This window comes from Ranitomeya variabilis, chromosome 2, assembly GCF_051348905.1.
Source record: "Ranitomeya variabilis isolate aRanVar5 chromosome 2, aRanVar5.hap1, whole genome shotgun sequence".
In the NCBI taxonomy this organism is placed as follows: Eukaryota; Metazoa; Chordata; class Amphibia; order Anura; family Dendrobatidae; genus Ranitomeya; species Ranitomeya variabilis.
Window position 1 is genome coordinate 976,867,453 of NC_135233.1, and position 6,723 is coordinate 976,874,175.

Here is a 6,723-nt window from a genome sequence, read left to right on the forward strand (position 1 = left end):
GAGAGTTAGGCACGCTCCACGGCTATTTCTAGTGTGTGTGATAGGATTAGGAATTGCGGTCAGTAGAGTTACCACCTCCTCAGAGCTTGTCCCAGGTTTTCTGTTTTAACCATCAGGTCATTTTGGGTGCTCCTAACCACCAGGTCCATAACACACCACGCCCATCTGACCAGATCAGCCTGATTGACAGGCGAAAACGGCGACTTTGGTAACGTATTTCGGCAGCATAGGTGGAGAATCAGGGTCCACAAAATACACTATTGTAATGCACAGCTCAGGCCCTATTTACCGGGATTTTTATCTCATACAGAAAAAACGGGGTGACAGGTTCCCTTTAAGGAAAAGAACTCTCACTGTTCTTTCCCTATTAAGATCCTGTGTTCAGGACAGTGGATTTCCAGTGCAGCTATGATTGACTCTGGTGCAGGTGGCAATTTCATGGATATCACATTTGCCAAGGAACATGGTATTGAAATTCAGCAAAGAGCCTCTCCAATTACCATGGAAACAGTGGAAGGGTCACCATTAATCTCTGGGCCTGTGGATCAGGAGACCGTACCCCTTGAAATTGTGTTGGAGCCTAATCATCAGGAGCAACTTTCTTTCTTGCTAATTTCTTCTCCTCATTTTCCTGTGATTTTAGGCATTCCTTGGTTGCGTTCTCAGAACCCAATTATCAACTGGGAGACCAAGGAGATTATCTTTCCAACAAGGAGCAACTCAGCGTTAACAGAAGCTGTCCCTGAGTCCACGGCTACGGAACCACATGTACAGGTATTTTCTTTACCTCCAGCATATAAAGAGTTCTCTGACATCTGTGACAAGAAGAATGCAGATCAGCTTCCTCCACACAGGCATTATGACTGTCCCATTGAGCTGCTTCCCAGGGCAGCCATTCCTTTTGGTAACATATACCCTTTGGCGGCACTTGAGCTTCAAGCCTTAAAGGAGTATATTGATGAAAATCTGGCCAAAGGCTTCATATATCCTTCTTCCTCATCAGCAGGAGCACCTATCTTTTTTGTAAAGAAGAAGGATGGGACCCTGAGACCCTGTGTTGACTATCGGGAACTCAATAAGGTAACCGTACGAAACCGTTACCCTTTGCCTCTGATTGCCGAATTACTGGAAAGAGTCTGCCATGCTAAAGTGTTCTCTAAGGCTAGTTTCACATTTGCGTTTAAAAACACAGCGTTTAAAACGCAAACGCAGGTGGTGAAAAAAACGCATGTAAACGCGTGCAAACGCTGCGTTTTTTAGACGCATGCGTTTTCTCATGCGGTAAAAAAAGCGGCGTTTTGACGCGTTTACATGCGTTTTTTCCTGTGTTTGCATTTTTGAAACGCATGCTGAGAAGTGTGTGACAGCTGCCAATCATCAAAATCATCTAGAAAACCCACTATAAATAGAAATAGCTAGGGTTGGGGTTAGGGTTAGGATCCCTAGGGTTAGGGTTAGGGGTAGGGTTAGGATCCCTAGGGTTAGGGTTAGGGGTAGGGTTAGGGGTAGGGTTAGGGTTTGGATCCCTTTACCACCTTGATGGTGGGGGGTGGCTTATCAGTGTGTATTCTTGTTTTTTTCTATTGAAACGCATGAGTTTAAAACACAAGCAAACGCATGTGTATAAAAACGCATGCGTTTACAAAGACAGCAATACGTTTTTTTGCCGCAAAAAAACGCATGCATTTTTTTGCGGCAAAAAAATGCCTCTAGAAATTACTACATGTTGCATTTCTGCAACAAAACTCAAGCATAGAAAAGACGCATGCGTAGTCAAATGCGGCAAAACGCATACAAAAAAAGCATGCGTTTTTAATGTTAAATATAGGAAAAAAACGCATGCGTTTTTTTGCGCTAAAACGCAGCGGCAAAAAACGCAAATGTGAAACCAGCCTAAACTGGATCTTCATGGGGCTTATAATTCGGTGCGTATTCATCCAGGGGATGAGTGGAAGACAGCATTCAGATGCCGGTATGGACACTTTGAATCTCTTGTGATGCCCTTCGGGCTTTGTAACGCCCCTGCAACGTTTCAACACCTTGCTAAAGACATTTTCAGAGATTTGTTGGACCAGTTTGTAGTGATCTATTTGGACGATATACTAATCTTTTCTGACTCTCTACAGGAACATGAAGAACATGTCAAAACTGTTTTAAGAAGTCTGAAAGAGAACCATCTGTATATTAAGCCGGAGAAATGCGAGTTCCATCGTTCTGAGATACAGTTCTTAGGTTATATCATTTCTCCCCAGGGGCTGAACATGGAATCTGGTAAGATTCAGGCTATCCTTGACTGGCCGATACCCAAGAACGTTAAGGAGGTCCAACGTTTTATTGGTATTGCAAATTTCTACAGACGCTTCATTAAAAATTTTTCTGATATTGTCCATCCCATTACTTCCTTGACAAAGAAGGAAAAGCCCTTTAAGTGGTCATCACAGGCTGAAGAAGCTTTTGATCGGCTTAAGATCTGTTTCACATCAGCACCGCTGTTGATACACCCAGATCCAACACTTTCTTTCATTGTGGAGGTGGACGCTTCTGATAATGCTTTGGGGGCTATTCTCTCCCAAAGAACTGGAGAGAAGGGTCTGCTACATCCTTGTGCTTTCTTTTCCCATAGACTAACCTCAGCAGAGAAGAATTATGACGTGGGAGACAAGGAATTGCTGGCTATTATTGCGGCTTTCAAAGAATGGAGGCATCATCTGCAAGGAGCTGCACATCAGATCATAGTGCTAACTGACATTTGCAATTTAGAGTTCCTTAGATCCGCTAGATGTCTTTCTCCTCGTCAGGCTCGTTGGAACTTATTTTTAAATCAATTTAACTTTGTTATCTGGTACCGTCCAGGTTCTCGTAATGGGAAGGCTGATGCTTTATCCCGAATCCATGCTGCAGATTCCGTACCTGGAGCCCCGTCCAAGACCATTCAATCTGATGCCAATTTCATTGGAGTTATCCACGATCAGGACTTGTGGAAGGAGTGCAGGGAGGCCTATGACGGTGATGTATTTCTGGTCAACCCACCTGTGGATATTAATCTTGTCTTCAAGGGTGGCATGTGGTTCAGAGATCGACGTATCTACGTCCCTGAGGTCGTCCGTCTGCAGATCCTCAAGTTGGTACATGACTCCAAGTTGGCTGGTCACAGGGGGGTACAGAAGACACAAGAGTTCCTGAGCCGATTCTTCTGGTGGCCAACTTGCCTGAAGGATATCAAGGACTATGTTCTCTCTTGCGAGGTATGTGCTCGTTACAAAACTCCTCATGTGGCACCTACGGGTCTTCTACAACCATTACCGGTTCCATCCCGCCCTTGGGGGTCTATATCAATGGACTTTATTGTGGAGCTGCCTACATCGGGGCGCATGAATACAATCATGGTGGTAGTTGATCGCCTGACTAAAGCTGCTCATTTTGTTCCGTGCACCGGCCTCCCCTCAGCTAAAGATACAGTGAACTTGGTTATACAGAATGTCTTTCGGTTGCATGGGGTTCCGGATGAGATAATCTCTGACCGTGGAGTGCAGTTCACTTCAAGATTCTGGAAGGGGTTTTGCTCTGCACTCAATATTAATGTCTGTCTCTCTTCCGCTTACCATCCCCAGAAAATGGTCAGACTGAGCGTACCAACCAGATGCTGGAAAAATATCTAAGATGCTATGTCAGCCATCTCCAGGATGATTGGTTGGAGTTGCTGCCGTTAGCCGAATTTTCATATAACAATTCTCAGAGCGCCTCCACTAAATTTACACCTTTCTTTGCCAATCTGGGTTATCATCCATGTATCTTACCTAGGTCTCCAATTAATTCTCCGGTTCCAGCAGTGGAGGAAAGGCTGACTGCGATGAGGCAAAATCTGGAGGTTCTGAAGGAATCCCTGACCACAGCTCAAGAATATTATAAGTAGTGTTGAGTGATACCTTCCGATATTCGAAAGTATCGGTATCGGATTGGATCGGCCGATACCGGCAAAATATCGGATCTCGCCGATACCGATACCCGATACCAATACAAGTCAATGGGACACAAATATCGGAAGGTATCCTGGATGGTTCCCAGGGTCTGAAGGAGAGGAAACTCTCCTTCAGGCCCTGGGATCCATATTCATGTAAAAAATAAAGAATAAAAATAAAAAATATGGATATACTCACCCCTCCAGCGGACCCTGGACCTTAGCGATGTAACCGGCAGCCTCCGTTCCTAAGAATGCAGAGTGAAGGACCTTCGATGACGTCGTGGCTTGTGATTGGTCATGTGACCGCTCATGTGACCGCTCACACGACCAATCACATGCCGCGACGTCATCGCAGGTCCTACACTCACTGCATTCTTAGGAACAGAGGCTGCCGATTACATCGCTAAGGTCCAGGGTCCGCCGGAGGGGTGAGTATATCCATAGTTTTTATTTTTATTCTTTATTTTTTACATGAATATGGATCCCAGGGCCTGAAGGAGAGTCTCCTCTCCTCCAGACCCTGGGAACCATACACTGGGAACTTCCGATTCCGATTTCCGATATCACAAAAATATCGGAACTCGGTATCGGAATTCCGATACAGCAAATATCGGCCGATACCCGATACTTGCAGTATCAGAATGCTCAACACTAGTTATAAGAGATCGGCTGATAGATTCCGTAAACCTGCACCCATGTTCAAGGTAGGAGATTCCGTGTGGTTAGCAACTAAGAATCTGAAGTTAAACTTTCCTTCACAAAAACTTGGACAGAAATTCATTGGCCCTTTCAAGATCAACGGTATTGTGAGCTCTGTGGCCTGATGGCTGAAGCTGCCTAGGACTGTGAAGGTACACCCAGTTTTTCATGTATCTTTACTAAAGCCTGTATCTCCTAATACCTTCCAGGGACATGTTGTGCCACCTCCGCAGCCTGTGGTGATTGATGGGCAAGAACAATTTGTGGTGGAGGAAATTGTTGATTCCAGGATTCGTAGGAATCGGCTCCAATATCTGATAAGATGGCAGGGATATCCCCCTGAGGAAGACTCTTGGGAACCTGTGGAAAACCTCAATGCCCAACAGAAGATTTCTCGTTTTCATCAGAGATTCCCTGAGGAACCAGGTCCAGGATCGTCCTGAGGCCGCTTCTAAGGAGGGAGTAATGTCAGGACTCTGAACATTTTTTATTACGGCGTCTTTGGTCTCATGTACACTGTGTCTTCCTGCTATAAAACTCCACCCCATCCTTCAGTCTGTGCTAGAGTATTCTGCCTTGCATCCAGCTCCTGACCTCTGGTGACTCCCTGGCTATATACCTGCTCCTGTGAACCTGTGGGGTTATACTGCTACTCTGCTCTGAGTTCCTGCTGCATACACCAGTTCCAGTAATCCTCCTTCATCTGCTGCTCGTGTTTACTTTCATCTGCATTTGCTGGACATGTAAGCTGTTTCTGCTCTGCAAGAACCTGAGACTATTACCCAGGCCTCCCTGGTTGAGCTAAGATATTATTTGAACTGCCTTATAAGCATATCTATCTGTGTTTTGGACTAAGCAAGGACTTATTCGTGTCAAGTATCCTCAAGAATAATTGTGCTTCATAGACTTTCTGCGTGATTGCATTTTCCTCTGAAGTTTCCTATGGACTGCTAAGCTGCATTTAATATTTACTCCAAGTGTTGTGGACTTGAGTTTCTCTCTGCACCTGTTTGAATTACCATGTGATAATATAGACTTTACCACTTATAAAACTGTGTCCTGTAGTTGTCTTGTTCCATGCAAAGAGTCTCCTGAGTTATCCCCTATAATTATTGCACTGGGCAAAAATCGAGGAGGTTGTCCAGACTTTCAGGTACATTTTTTCAAGCTTGCAAAAATTGTGCTCCAATTAGAATTGGAACTTGCTGGCGGTCCTGGGCTAACCACCACCTTTGTTGACTGCAGTTCTTCCATTAATTTGATTGATGCCCAAGTTGTGACTCGTAATAAGATAGCGACAGTCAGGCTGAAAGACCCTGTTAAAATTGTGGCTGTTGATTCATCCCCTCTTACCCGGGATGGAATTTGTTTCAGGACTGATGTCTTTTCTCTGAAAGTGGGTTCCACTCACGTGGAAAAATTAAGTTGTTTCGTTACGAATAATCTGCCTGCCGGTCTGGTATTGGGGATGCCCTGGCTGAAACACCACAATCCTGTCATTGGGTGGCAGGGGATATCACTCAGTGGGGATGTAAGGGTAATGGTCCGTGTTGTAACCTGGGACCTTTTGTTAACGTGTAAAGTCTGTATCTGTGTCGTCTGTCGGTCTGGAGGGTATTCCGGTGTACCTGAAGGACTTTGAAGACATGTTTTCCGAAAGCAAGACTGAGGTGCTTCCACCACATGGACCTTGTGATTGTGCTATTGATTTAGTCCCAGAAGCCAAATTATCCAAGGCTCGTCTGTACAATTTGTCCGGGCCTGAGAGCCAAGCCATGAAAGAGTACTTCACAGAGAGCCTCCGCAAGGGGCATATTCTGCCCTCTGTCTCACCCGTGGCAGCAAGATTTTTCTTTATGAAGAAAAAAGATGGTGGTTTGCTACAGTGCATCGACTGAATAAGATTACTGTGAAAAACACGTATCCTCTTCCTCTGATTCCCGATCTATGTAATCAACTCACAGGGGCCAAATGGTTTTCTAAGCTTGATTTACGAGGGGCTTATAACCTTATAAGGATCCGGGAGGGAGATGAATGGTAAACAGCATTTCTGACAACCGAGG